This window comes from Tasmannia lanceolata, unplaced genomic scaffold, assembly GCF_043159265.1.
Source record: "Tasmannia lanceolata isolate RefF3 unplaced genomic scaffold, GAP_Taslan_0.1 ptg000005l, whole genome shotgun sequence".
Lineage (NCBI taxonomy): Eukaryota > Viridiplantae > Streptophyta > Magnoliopsida > Canellales > Winteraceae > Tasmannia > Tasmannia lanceolata.
Genome location: NW_027518682.1, coordinates 448,613 through 463,378, shown reverse-complemented (window position 1 = coordinate 463,378; position 14,766 = coordinate 448,613). Strand labels below are relative to the sequence as shown.

The window sequence follows — 14,766 nt, the reverse complement described above, 5'->3', positions numbered from 1 at the left end:
CGGTGAAAACCAGTATATGTTCCAAAAAGTACCGCAAGACCCACACCATAGGAAGATCCAAACCGTCCATTTGATGGGCCACATCGTAAATAGGTTGTTCCCAAAAATTCATTTTCATAGGATGATCCTGTTGGATTTTGTATCTAAAATTAAGTTTCAAAGATTAATAAAAGGGTTGAGGCTTTAAGGTGGCTTTTTATATTCCTTGGTACTCCAAGAGTCATTCACAAAAGGACAAAAGAGTTAGCCTTTCTTGGTGACTCTTTGTATTCCCTTAATGATGGCTCTTTGGTTTTCTCATTTTAGTTGAATGCTTTAAGTGCTCTCATTAAGGGTGATTCCAAAATAATGAAAAGACTCTTTGCTAGCTTCTAAATAGAGAGAAAAAGTACATATTTTCTAATGTGAGAAAAGAGAGAAAGGAGAAAGGTTCTCTACCATTGTTGTGGTGTGAGAAAGGAAAAGCTAACCAAGGGTGTGTCCCATATTTTGGAGTGAGATTAAGTTCCACACAAGAAGTCTCAAAGTGCTGTGTAGAGCCCGATTTGCTTTACTAAAGAGAATCGAAGCTTTGCCTTTTAAAGTGTTTGGTAGGTGCACACCATAACTTAGTTGCTGTTCCTGGACACGGTTCGGTCGTCAGATCTTTGCACCGGAATAGGGCCGAATAACATTTTAAGCTAAGCGTTCGAAGACGTACAGCAGCTCTACATATATTGAGAATCATCTATATTCGGTTTGGTCTTTTCCATGTTTCTTAAGGTTCATATATTTGCAGTTTTCATTTTATAAGTTTCCCCTATTTGCACCAATAGATCCCAACCAGCCAATCTATATAGGTTTTCATACTGTACGTGCAGGATCCTCTAGAGATTGGAGGGCTAGGAATAGGATCATCCTATGGAAATGATTATTATTTACAATTAGATCAGATTTGCCTAGCGGATTTTCTCAACATTTACCAAAAAAGATCTCTGCAGTTGTATTCTCCGCCTGCTTACAGGTTTTACTTTCAATGCTTCCTTTTTTTATACAATTACTAGGCTCGCTGGGAAACCTCTGCTAGTCAGGCTTTAGATGCTCGGTGCCTACTCTGTCATTAAAGAATTCAAATTCTACATTCAAAATCATTTTCTTAACCTAAAAATTCTTTAGTCTCTATAAAATTTCACAGAAATGACTCTCATTGACTCCTTTTTTTTCCCATTTTGGTCTCATTTAAATCGTAAAGACTTAGCAAAAATATAAATTCCCATTTAAGAATATCAGCTTTGCTGTAACAGATGCTGAATGCTTTACACCAGCGCTTTTGCTTGTAATCCTGGGGAAATTGTTCTTAATGAGAGTTAAAAGTATGACCTGGAAGCCTAAATATTGCCTTATGAAGTTCATCAGGTTAAATCTGTTCATCTAGAAGTAATCTAAGTAGCAACAATTTGTTGTGAACCTTGGACAGAAATGAAAGCAAATTAAGACACCGATTTTTTTCTTTATCTGCCCACGTCTGTCAATATTGACCTCTATTGATTTTTTTTTCTGTTTTCTTACCATTGTTAGGCAATTAGGCTAGTAAAATAAAAATACATGACTCAGTCACATGAACAACATGCCGGAGTCACAGCTCTGAGGTCTAAGAAGGCGTTTTTACTCTTGAATTTCCAACTACTGTTTAGCTTTTTCACCTATTTGATCTGGAAAGCTTATATTTTTTTGGGTGCTTAGATTGGACCTGTTAATTAAGATGGCACATTAGTTTTTTTAGTGGCAAGTATATTAGATAGTTAAATGCAAACGGTAACTTTTAAACACTAGTATATCCTAATGTACTGATTCATCTGAGTTGTACATAGTTTAACTATGTTAATATTGAGACCTTAATCTTCTCTCAATACCCATCTAGATATCAGATTTAGATGACCTTGGTGATATGACCTGACCCTGGCTCTTTTTTAAGGTGGTAGAGATGGAAGCATGCTTGCAAGAAGCTAATAATGCGGTACCTTCCAAGGAAATTATCGGCTCTCTTGCAGATAAGTTTAGGTATGTATGGACATGTAACTTGCTCCCTTGCAGATAAGTTCAGACATGTATGGACATGTAACTTCTGCGAATAACATTTATCGCTAGAATCCATTCGGAAAAAAAATATCAGTAGAAACACTAAAATCCTGCCATAATGGGGAAAAAGTGACGTAGCTATCTTTGCTTGAAGTTTGTCAGCGGATCGAGCAAGAAAGATTGTTGTGCAACCAAAACAGGTTAGACGCTTTTTAGTCTATTGATCCTTGGAACATGGAATTTTGGAACCTTTATTCATTTTGAAATTGTTGCAGGTGTGGAATTGGTTCCAAAATAGGAGGTATGCCCAAAGGGCAAAATTGGTTAAGGCTCCTGGGAAACTAAGTGTATCATCTATGCCTCGGGATGATTCAGTTACAATAAGAAATGTGACTCATTCTATACCCATTCCTTCAGTTAGTTTACGTAAGTCATATCGTGTTCAGCCATTTTTCTTTCTTCAAGAACTTGTTCTTATTTGGACAGCTTGTTAGAACTTTTTTGGGTTTGATTCATACTAGTTTCTGTAACCTATATGCAGGAAGGAATGCGTTAGACGGCACTCAGATGGAGTTTGAAGCCAAATCAGTTAGAGACGGGGCTTGGTTAGTATTTCTTGTCAAGTTGTTGTAAATGCTGATCCTTAGTTGTCCGGTGTCAGCCCCTTGCGTGTAAATATTTTTTTGAATGAGGAAAATGATTGTGAGCTTGAAGCTCATATAGCTTATATGAGCTTGAGGGCCAAATACATGTGGGCCCACATTGTTATAATGATCCAAAGCATTCATTTGACAGGCCCTTACATAGATAGGATGTGTACAAAAAATCAGCTCCATTGATCATCCTAATCCATCCAAAAGTGGATGGCAAAATGGACCGACACCGTTTGCCACAAATCTGCCCATTTTTGCCCTCTGCTTTTCGAGGGGTTAGGATGATCTAATGGAGCTGATTTTTGGTACACACCCTATCTATGATGGGGCCTTGCAAATGAATGGTTTGGATCACCACAAAAAATGTGGGACCCATGTATTTGGGCCCTCAAGCTCATATAATCTATATGAGCTTCAAGCTCACAATCATTTTCCTCTTTTTGAATATATGCTAATTGATTTATGTTTTATCCATTACATTTATCAGCTACTGCTTCGTAATTAAGTTAACTATCCAACTTTGGCTTGTGTTTGCCTTTATTATATTTTTAGCCATTTAGCTACTAAAATATCACCTTCTTATGAAATAAAACAGAAAGGATTTCACGGTGAATGCACTGTTTAAAAACTCCCCGTGTCAATCCTTTCCTTGACTTGCCCAAGTTGTCACACTTTTGCCGTGGCCGAATGCTCAGTTGAGTCCGAGTTTCGCTCTTCCAAGTCAATCAAAACTCCTTATGAAAAATTGGCATGTCAATCATTGGCTTGCTACAATATCCATTTCTTGTCTGAGTCTGAGTTTTGAAAGTGGGTGAATGTACACTCATCTCAACTCAACTCAACTCAACTCAACAAAGCCTTTGTCCCAAATTAGTTGGGGTCAGCCAAATGAATCCTAGAAAAATTTCATGAAGAGAATCTATCCGGCTCTAATCGTGGCTCTAGTTGGGTTCTTCTGCGTGGGTCATTTGCTTACATTCTATCCTATCCAAGGTCATGTTCTCTGTAAAGTGGGTGAATGTAATATGGAAAAATTATATGGTGGCCGACCGTGCACCAACAAGGGCTTGAAGCCCACCCTTAATATTTGATCCAGCAGCAACACCCTAAAAAGTCAAAAAACAGTGGTTGCTGTTGGATCAAATATCGAGGTTGGGCTTTCTGCCCTTGTTGTTACACGGTCGGCCACCATATAAAAGCTCTGTAATATGAAACTAATAGACTATTGTTTTCTACTATTGGTGGCCATATTCTCTGTGGTTACTTCTTAGCCCCAAGAAGAAAAACAAAGTAAAAAGTGGTTATTTCTAGAAGAGTTGTCAGTAGTAGATAAATTTGTCAATTATTACTAGAATACTACTTATTTCCACAATATTGCTAGTGCTTACTCATTCTTTATTGATTGATGGCGAGCATCGCCTTTGCACCTCTAAGGTTAGATCTCTTCCTACTCCTTCGAGGCTTGTGTTTGAGCAGTTGGATTTTGTTTCCAGAGACAGGTTAGAGTGCCAATTTGGTGAGGAAGTGAAGGTTGCCCTTTTTCTCGATGAAAGGTGATAGAGCCCTCGGCCTTATGGGATTTTTCGGCATTCTTCCGCGAGCATCGGGATTCAATGAGAGGGGATTTGATGACTTACTTCGCTGAGTTCTAGTAGGGGCTTCTCTTAGATAGAAATACACATGCTACATTTGGTTTACTTACCCCTGAGAAGGATGGGGTAGAATGTTTAATTGATTTCTACCGTATTAGTTTGGTGGGAAGTGTATAAAATTTTAGCGAAGGTTCTTACTAATTGGCTTAGAAAGTGAGGTTTTCTTTCTTTTTTTTCTTTTTTTTTGGGCGGGGGGGGGGTCTTTGCGGCATCAAGTGCTTTTATTCCAGGCATGTGTATTCTTGATGAGGTTATGACCACAAATGAGTATGGATTTATACCATAAAATTTGGAATAGGGAGGTGGTCTGTAAGGTGGATACGGAGGAAATTTGTGATAGGGTGTAGTGGAGTTGTCTGGATTACCTTATGGGCATGATGGGGTTTCTTTTCAGATTTTCAAATTAGTGCAATCACAAACCGAGTTTAGACTTCGTCTTCTCGTCTTCTCTCTTCTATACTTTGATTCTTTAAGATATTTTATACAAGCCCTAGAACAGAAAATGTAATATATTTCAAATCGGTGATTAAACCCTAGTCAACCCATCTAACCAGTGTTTCAAAACTTGGACATATACAGCAACTCGGCCAAGGTAAAAGAGAGTCGGCTCAAGCGAGCCAGCGTTTCACAAGGTTGATTTTTCATTAACTGTGGTGAGTCAAAGGAGTTTTTATTGAATTGGTGGTGCATAACTCATGCTCAGATGAGTACTCGGGTAAGGTGAAAGGGGGTCAAGATGAGTACTCGGGTAAGGTGAAAGGGGGTCAACTTGGAGTCGATGATTGACCCGAGGAGTTTTTAAACAGTGCCTCTATGCTTAAGGTATCATGGTATGAGAAAAAAACTATTTTTTGCTATCGATTTTGACATTATTGGGTTGTCAAAAGGTGTAGAATGGTGTATGCCTCTTGCCCGAGGCATAAGGAGGCTTTCTATCTGAAGTATATTCCAGATGTATGTATTTCCTGGAGTCTTCTCGAGTATATGAGAAGATGCTCCCAGCTCAAGGTGGCAAACAGGCCGTGCCGACCCTCGGCCCGGCACTGATAGCTACAGTGACGCGGGCTGTGCCGACACGGCACGAAGTCGCGGGTCGTGCCGGGCTGTGGGGTTTAGGCCCGCGGCAGGGAACGACAAGCGGCCCGGCACTGTAAAATCAATGTAAAAGTGAGTATTTAGGGCTATTTTCTCGGGCCGGCACGATACCGGCTGCGGGCCGTGGGCCGTGCCGTGCCTAACCTTCAACTTTTTCGTGCCGTGCTGGCACGGCCCGTGGACGAAACGTGCCATGCTGTGCTTGGCCCGCGAGCCACATCAGGCCGAGAAGTTTCGTGCAGTGCTGGCACGGCACTGCCCGTTTGCCACCTTGACTCCTAGCTGCCTCCCTAGGTCTACGGAATCCCTAGGGAGGGGGGTGGCTTCATCTCTCTCTCTCTCTCTCTCTCTCTCTCTCTCTCTCTCTCTCTCTCTCTTGATAGGCAAGGGAGAAGATGGTGATCGGATGTTGCCCGGAGATGGGCAGATCTCGCAGGAATTACCAAAGATGGTGGATGGAGGGGCGGAATGGCCAGATCTGGGCTCGAGAAGGCCGGATTTAATGGCGAAAGGCTCGTATCTGGTTAGGGTTGATGGAGAAAGTGGGTGGGGGAGTCGTCAAAGGCTGTGGAAGGGGTCGAAGTAATGAAAATGAGGGCCGGATTCAGGAAAAAAAGGAGGAGGTTGGATGTGGAGGTGATGGAGGTGTTGGACGGACGGTGGCAATGAGACGCATTAGTAGCTATGTAAGGTTAGGGTTTGAAAGAGGAGGAGGAGGGGAGTATTAGGGTTGTTAGGGTTAGGGTTGAAGGGAGAAGGAGGAGAGGAGTATTATAGTCTTTAGGGTTACGGTTTGGAGATTAGGATTTGAAGGAGGAAGGATGAGAGGAGTATCATAGTCGTTAGGGTTAGGGTGTAGAGATTAGGATTTGAAGGGGAAAGGATGAGGGGAGTATTATAGTTGTTAGGGTCAGGGTTTAGAGATTAGAGTTTGAAGGGGGAAAATGATGGTAGTATTATAGTTGTTAGGTTGGAGTATACTTTCGGATGGGATTTGAATGATTTGATTCTAGTGGGGAGGAGTCTAATTTTTGAGTTAGTGGAATAAGTTTTTGGAGAGGATGCTGGAAGGATTTGATATATTTTTACTGGGGAGCCGCCGGTGTTTGATGGTGGTTCGAGGTGAAGGCCGCCAGAGATCGGATGATGATGTTGGGTGGTTGGCTATCGTGTCGGTTAGGGGCGCACAATAGCTCTGGGCCTTCGAGCGGGATTTTTGAAAATCGAATTTGCCAGCTGCTGGATTGTGGCGGAGAAATCTGTGTGACATGGCAGGTCACGATCTTGACTTGGTTGGGCCCACAAATATGGCACTTTTGCTGAATTCGATTCAATTGAGGTTATTCGGTAATGTAAGGGATAATGGGTTTTTCTTTTGGGCCAAGGGAAATGCTCCTGGGCAATTCATACTATGTAAATCTGGTGGGACTACCGGTCCCCATTGTAATTTTGCTGGTATGAATATGTTTGTCAATTTTAAAAAAATAGATGTATCTATTTTCTTCAATGCTTGTCTAGTAGGCAATGAAGCACGGATACGAGTACGGGGTGCGGGTACGACACGATACGGATACGTGGATACGTGATTTTAAAAAAATATAGGATACGGGTACGTTGGGGGTACGCTGAATATAATATATTTTTATATTTTGTTATATATTTATAAAAATAAAAGAATTCAAACAATTTAATGGGAGAACAATCAAATAACAATAACTTCACCAAAATCGAATATTACTTCTAAGTTGTTAGATTTTTAATTATATATATATATATATATATATATATGAGGAAATTGTTGGTGCGCTTAAGCTCACCAAGCTTATGGTGCGCTTAAGCGCCCAATCACATGGGTCCCACATTTTCTGTGGTGATCCAAACCATTCATTTGCAAGGCCCTATCGTAGATAGGAGGTGTACCAAAAATCAGCTCCATAGAATCATCCTAACCCCTCCATTTGTGGAGGACAAAAATGGGCAGATTTGTGGACAAACAATGTCTGTCCATTTTGACCTCCACAAATGGATGGGTTAGGATGATTCTATGGAGCTGATTTTTGGTACAACCCCCATCTATGTAAGGGCCTTTCAAATGAATGCTTTGGATCATCCTAACAAAGTGGGCCCCCATGTGATTGGGCGCTTAAGCGCACCATAAGCTTGGTGAGCTTAAGCCCACCAACAATTTCCTATATATATATATATATATATATGAGAAAACAGTTCCTACACATATGTGTAGATAAGTTATCTACACACTAGCTTAAAATACAGTGGGGGCCACATTATTTGGGTGATCCAAACCATTCATTTTTAAGGCCCTCACATAGATAGGGTATACACAAAAAATCAGATCCATAGGATCATCCTAACCATTCGAACTGTGGAGGCAAAAAATGGACTAATTTGTGAAGGTTTAAAGACATCCATTTTACCTCCACAAATCGTAGGGTTGGGATGATCCTATGGATCTGATTTTTTGTAGACACCCTATCTATGTGAGGGTCTTTAAAATGGATGGCTTGGATCACCCAAACAATGTGGGCCCCCACTGTATTTTAAGCTAGTGTGTAGAGAACTCTCTACACATATGTGTAGGAACCGTTTTCTATATATATATATATATATATATATATATATATATATATATATATATATATATAGAGAGAGAGAGAGAGAGAGAATAGAGTTCCTAAGGTGTCACCTCATATAGCTTATATGAGGTGGCGCTCACAAAACATAAGGGGCCCACATTTTTGGGGTGATCGAAACCACTCATTTGAAAGGCCCTCAGATGGGTATGGTGCCTACAAAAAATCAGGTCCATAGGATCATCCTAACCCTTCCATTTATGGAGGTTAAAAATGGGCAAATTTATGGAGGTTTATACCCATCCATTTCAACCTCCACAAATGGAAGGGTTAGGATGATCTTATGAAGTTGATTTTTTGGGCACACCCTATCTATGTGAGGGCCTATCATATGAATGCTTTGGATCATCCAAACAAAGTGGGCCCCTTATGTTTTTAAGCGCCACCTCATATAAGCTATATGAGGTGACACCTTAGGAACTCTATTCTCATATATATATATATATATATATATATATATATATATATATATATATATATATATTGATATATTCACTCCCCCTGCTTTTGTTAATGTGGACAGCCCCTCTATTGTTCTATTGTTAATCTATAATTTTAGATTTAATTTGAACCGGGTGCGCACCCAAGGGCACCTGAGCCGGGTGTGTACCGGGTACGCACCCAAAGAGTACCCAAGAGCACCCGCACCCGACACGAGTGCGTGGGCCTCCGGAGAGTACGCGTGCTTCTTAGCTAGTATGAATCCATATCAAACTTTGGCACTGTCTGCTTCTGTAATGTGTGTTTTTTTACTTCAAAGTATTAAAGTTTAGTTTGTTTCAGAACCTAGACTCCTCTGAACCAGCATTTATTTATTAATGGTAGAATTTTTTTAATGGTAGCCAATAATATTACTGAAAGGACCGAGATGGTCAAAATACAACAGAGAAAACAAAAGGAAAATAAAAGGGGGAAACTACAAAGCAAAAGAAAAACTCAAGGAGGAAGGTGGTCAAACAAAGCTAGCTCATCACCATTAACACCCAGCCTAGCTAGACCATCCTTCACTTGATTCGCCGAGCAGTAGACATGAATGAAGACTAAGGAAGAGAAGCCCGCCCATTCAAGCATCTCGTCAAAGAGGCTATCAAATCTCCAAGGATGAGAATGAGGCCCTTAAAGCCATATAATAGCATTCAAAGAACCTCTTTCAAGCAGTTCAACCACTACATTAGCTGCTTGATCTCTAGCCAATAGTTTTATTCCTTGATGGACTGCATGGACCTCCGCCTCCGTCACATCTATTACCCCAATAGGACCGGCAAAGGCCCAAATTACCTCTACAATTTAATTTCTCAACACCCCATCAATACCAGCCGGCCCCGGGTTGCCCAAACTCGACCCATCAAAGTTTAGTTTTAGAAGACTCTGGACAGGGGGTACCCACTCTTGTGCGACTTTTCCCTTAATTTCCGAGCTTGTACGTGCCTCTCTGCAACCTTCCCTTACCTCTCTGCAACCTTCCCTTAAATTGAAAGCAGGGATGAAACTAAATGACGGAAGAGCTTTCACCCAAGATATCACTAAAGCTAATACTTTAGAAAAAAGTAAAGCAGAACTTCTTGAGCTCCCCTTAAAAATTGTTGCATTCCTTTCCTTTCATAGAACCCAAACGATAGCCAATAAGGATGCATTCCATAGAATCGTGCCTCTCTTCTTCCATGGGGATAGAGACCAAGCTTGAAGGAGATCAACAAATTTTTCTGGGAAGACTCACGTCGTACCAAATCTACAAAAGCTTAATGGTAGCATTTATTATGCATTTAATCTAACTCATTTGTGTTTTCATTTCACTGGTATGATGTCTCAACCTTTGTTTCTCATAGAATGTTTGAGACAGGTGACCCGGTAATACTCCAAATCTACTTTTGCCTTCAACAAATACAATTTGTTGAATGAAAGAAATGGATTTTATTTTTGGTTATATATCAGAGATATTCTCTTATAACATAAATTGGTCTCTTTAAGAAGGAAGGTTCCATCATGCTAATCTGTTGTTAGACAAGCACAGTTGTAATGACCAAGGTTTTAAATTTTGGTTTGGTTGGCATGGAAGCAGAAACATTTCGGTTTCGATGGAAATCTTGTAAAACCATGGAAACGTAAGGTAACATATGCAGATGATGAAATTTTTTAATCTATAAAAAAATTGTGCAAATGTTGAAATTTTAATATGAAACTTTTGGAAATGCTCTCTCTTCCGCTTTTCGGCATAGGCCCTCAAATTTTCCTCCAGTCCTCCATCTGCCAGCCTCAAGATTTTTCTAGTTGCAATGACATGATTTACGAAAATTTCAATAATTTCCTCATCTGCACCTTGCCACGCTACAGGCACCGCCTCTTCCTTTTGCTGCAAAACCAAGGCTAGACTGCTACAACTGAACTTTCCCTATTATTAGCCTCTTCTGATCCACCATTCCTTCCCTTCGCAAATTCACTCAGATCCAAAACAGACTGGGATGAAATATTCTGGATAGGATCCGGGGAGTATTGGAGAACTGGAAACAACCTCTTGAGTGATGCTTGTGACTTGCCCTGTTTCCTACATTTCACTAAAGAGTGAAGGAAATTCAAGAGAGCAATCAATAGACAGTTCATTAATACCTGAGAGGAGGGCGACTGCCCCAATAGATGCTTCCGCGGGATCTCCATCAAGACCATCTTATCTTCGCTTGATCTCATCCATTGACTCCTTCACCCACAAGATGACTTCGTAAACCCAAAGAAGTTCTGTACTCCATCTCGATCGAGCGTGGGAAGTTATCCGCACTATTCAGACTTAGAAGTCATCTCTCCTCTGCCTTCTGTTAACAAAACAACTATCGAAAATGTGTTCGTCGATCCACCAGGCCTTGCGACTTCTTCCTCAAAGTTTAAAACAGTTGCCGCTTCACTAATAGATGGAAATCGGGAGGATATGGGAAGGGGATTTGACTCAGGGCCAGATACAGCATCCGCCATAGACGCCGTAAAGTAGGAAGAAGAATCTGATCGTAGTAAAGAGACTACGAGAGAGAACCAGTTTATAGAGGATTGTGGAGAAGTCGAAAAAGACAGACTGGCTGGACTTTGGCCATGCGTAATCTTATCACCCATAAAAGGCCCATTATGTAAGCCCAACTCCCGGTCATCTACCATTGCCCGCGAGAATAAGTACAAAAAGCTTAGGAAGGCTAGGCCCACAAGTGAAGGACCCATCAAAGGGAGACGGGCGAAAACATCTTGACCGTAGGAGGTCCCTTCACTCGGGTGCGCTAGAAAAGGGCTAACCTGCAGTTTTGTACTGCCGGTTGAACTAGATTCAGATCGATTCTTATCTGTTAAAGGAAAACTCCCGAGACATTTCATTATCCAAAGGACCTCTTACGGCTGCCATCTTTTCCGGCTCATGGGTAAAATAAGTCGTACTCTCTTTACCACTTGGGTGTGAGCAATCCATCCGTTGTCTGCTAAAAGGCCAGCTGTCACTCAATGGCGGAAAAGCTAAATTTTGAAATTCAAAAAGAGCCCGACTTCTAACATGCACCCCGCAGCTAATGTGCGCTGGCGAGGAAACACAGCAATCTGAGGAAGTAAAATAAGCACAAATACATACTTAGAAACCACAACAAAAAAAAGAAGAAAAACCATTCATAATAACTTAATCACATCGAACACCTAGTGACATGCGTTGTCGTGCATGTCAATAAAGAAGTATAGGAAAATACAATGACCATTCTCTCCTCTAAGGACCCCAACTCTATGTCAATACCATATAGAGTTACGAGGTATCATTGGTCCCATGCCGATCTGACACCCCATGCGTAAGATACAGTTACTTGATGTGCAGTTCAATGATGTTGCCTACCAAATATCAATCTCTACATTAATGAAATGCAAGTAATAACAACTTTCCATTTTTTGTCGTTCCAACCATTTCGGTCTAATTTTGAGAATTTCGGTCAAATTTTGGGATTTTCGATCAAAATTTTGTAAAATGAAATCGTGTAGATTTCGTTTCGGTGGGCATGGAAATGGAATCATTTCGGTCATTTCGGAGAAATTTCTGGGAAATTTAAAACCTTGGTAATGACTCATTAAATCCGAAAAGAAATAAAACTTGGTAGTGAGTGCAGAACAAACTAAGAATGTGTTAAACTGCAATTATTTTCCCAGCTATCCTTCTAGATCATATGCTCTTGTACCTCATTCTCTCTTGTAACGCTGTTTATTTCAGGAAGTTCGTGTTCAGTTTGCAGGATTTGGTGCTGAGGAGGATGAGTGGGTTAATGTGTGCAAGTGTGTGAGGCAGCGGCCCCTTCCATGTGAGGCTACGGAATGTGTCTTAGTACTTCCGGGAGACCTTATTCTCTGTTTTCAGGTGGCATCATTTCATATGAATTGTTATAAGATCATGTTCCATTCCTTGTTAGAATACACCCTAGATCCATGTTTTATTTGTTATGACAATGTTTTCTTTCCTCTCGAAATATTCAGGAAGATAAAGAGCAGGCTCCTTACTTTGATGCCCATGTCCTTGATGCACAGAGACGAAGACATGATGTACATGGATGTCGTTGTAGGTTTCTACTTCGTTATGATCATGATCAGTCAGAGGTACACACATGCGTTTTTTTATCAGTCCCGTTTGGAAGACTGCCTGTTGATGTCATTAAACTATGCTACCAAATGTCAGTGTACGTCCATTCATGGCTATGAGTTGGATGTCCAACTCACTAACACTTCAATGGTCATTTTTGTTGTGTTTAGACTATTTGGACTCTGGCATCAACCAGGTCTGTCTTGAATTGCCATGGGATTCCTGAAAATCTCTTATTATTCGAGTAATTCTTTTTATGCTCGTTCTTGTGCGTGCTTAATTTCAAGCTTGCTGCTGGTAGGAAACGACAGTTACTCATTGGTGAGATTGATCAACTCGAGCTGCTCGAGATGAAATTCTAACAGATAGTTCTTACCTCTCCCATTGAAATATATGATTGATTTCTTAGTACATCTGCAATTTCAGGCACTTGCAGATGATACGAGTACGAACTGGTTAAGTACTTAGTGCACACTTCAACCTATTGACAAATATTTTATACTCGAGGAAAACTTAAGTGTAGTTGCCATGAAAAGGCTTATATGCTGCAGTGCTGCTCATCGATGTAGTGTATGAATCTCTATCTGATAAGCTGCTAAGTTTTATGTGATTAATGCCGGGTTTTTTTTTTTTTTTTTTGAACTACAGGAAATAGTTCCCCTGAGAAAGGTCTGTCGTCGACCAGAAACTGATTATCGGTTGCAATAACTGCATGCTTCGAAGGAGCTAGCTTCTGTGGGTCTGAGGAATTCTTTGAAAGATTCGTCTCTGGTCAGCTCTTCTTTGAGGGATTTCAATTCGACAGCCCACAGGGCACGAAAGCATCAGAATCTGATTGATGCCACCGCAGAGGAGACTGTTACTTCAACTTGTCTCCCGCACCAAAGTAAGTCTGCAGCTATGGAAATTACTCCGGCAATGAAGGTTGAGAATAATCCTACAATTCAAGATGCCCACATGGGGGATGCTGCAATGACCAGTGGCAGCAACTTAAATATTCAAGGGATATAGGGATTAATTACTGTACGTTCTTTTTCAATTTCATATTTTGTTTGTATATAATCTTAGCTTGTGTGTCTCTAAACATGGACTGGATTAATGAATTTTATACACTTATAGAATTGTATAATCACAGTTTGTAGGTCTCTAAACATGGACTGGATAGTGAAGTTTACACAGGTAAAGAAAAGAATGTTCTTTCGACTTTTGTGGGGTCTGTCAATCTTGACTAGAGTCTTTGGTGGGAATTGTCATCTCGGTCATGTTCTTGAAATGCAAGATTTTAATCCAAGTGCAACTTAAAACCACATTGTTCATGCCACTTATGGGATCCGATGCCTCTTTCTAAGGATACTCTTTAGTCAAGACAGAGAGTATTTGTGAAATAAACCCGTTTGCAGTATATGTTTTTTTATATTTTTTAAATGGTAAAGAAAAAACAAATTTTATGTTATGCAATAAAATTCAAATTTTCTATTACTTTTGGTCAACAGAGAATACTCTTCGTATCCATCAGATCAAAATGTTTGCTTGGATGCTGGTGAATCAGCATAGCACATTAATAGCTCTGGCTGACTCTGCATCATCAAATTTGTGAATCAAAACTTCTTTCACAGGAAATGAAACCAGGTTTCATCTTCTTTTCAGTTTCATTGAAAAATATAAAATATTTTGAAACAAGCTATGCAGAGTTGGGTAACGCTAGGATGTCGTCTCTAATATAGTGTCCCTCGATCACATGCCAAAAAGAATGCTTATGTATTAGATCCCTCAGCAGATCCACTTTGGGCTTGGAGCAATCAGATTTAGCTGACGTTAACCCCTCTTATTTTGGGATCATATCTAGTGTTCAGAGTTTGCCATAACCTTCTCTATTATTATGGAAAGGACTTTAGAGATTATTTTCTGAACTCCATTAACTAGACTGAAGGGACAAAGTTCTTTATATCATTAGGACAACAATGAAAGAAGTACTAAAACTTCTGTTGGACTCATGGAAATGGTGCAACTCTTCCATCAACTTCCCCTACCATGGACAATAGCCCATCCACTTCCTTTCTATCTAAAGGATCAAAGAA

General features: G+C 40.3%; 1 pseudogene across 1 annotated transcript; it reads left to right on the top strand.

Moving 5' to 3' along the window:
• The first annotated feature begins 424 nt into the window (after nt 1-424).
• Nucleotides 425-13,791, top strand: LOC143876877 (protein SAWADEE HOMEODOMAIN HOMOLOG 2-like; annotated as a pseudogene). The gene is made up of 10 exons (XR_013250490.1): nt 425-762; nt 861-1,003; nt 1,955-2,040; nt 2,213-2,258; nt 2,334-2,484; nt 2,600-2,663; nt 5,251-5,317; nt 12,326-12,469; nt 12,586-12,705; nt 13,337-13,791. The product of XR_013250490.1 is annotated as a protein SAWADEE HOMEODOMAIN HOMOLOG 2-like (transcript).
• The last annotated feature ends 975 nt before the right edge of the window (nt 13,792-14,766 follow it).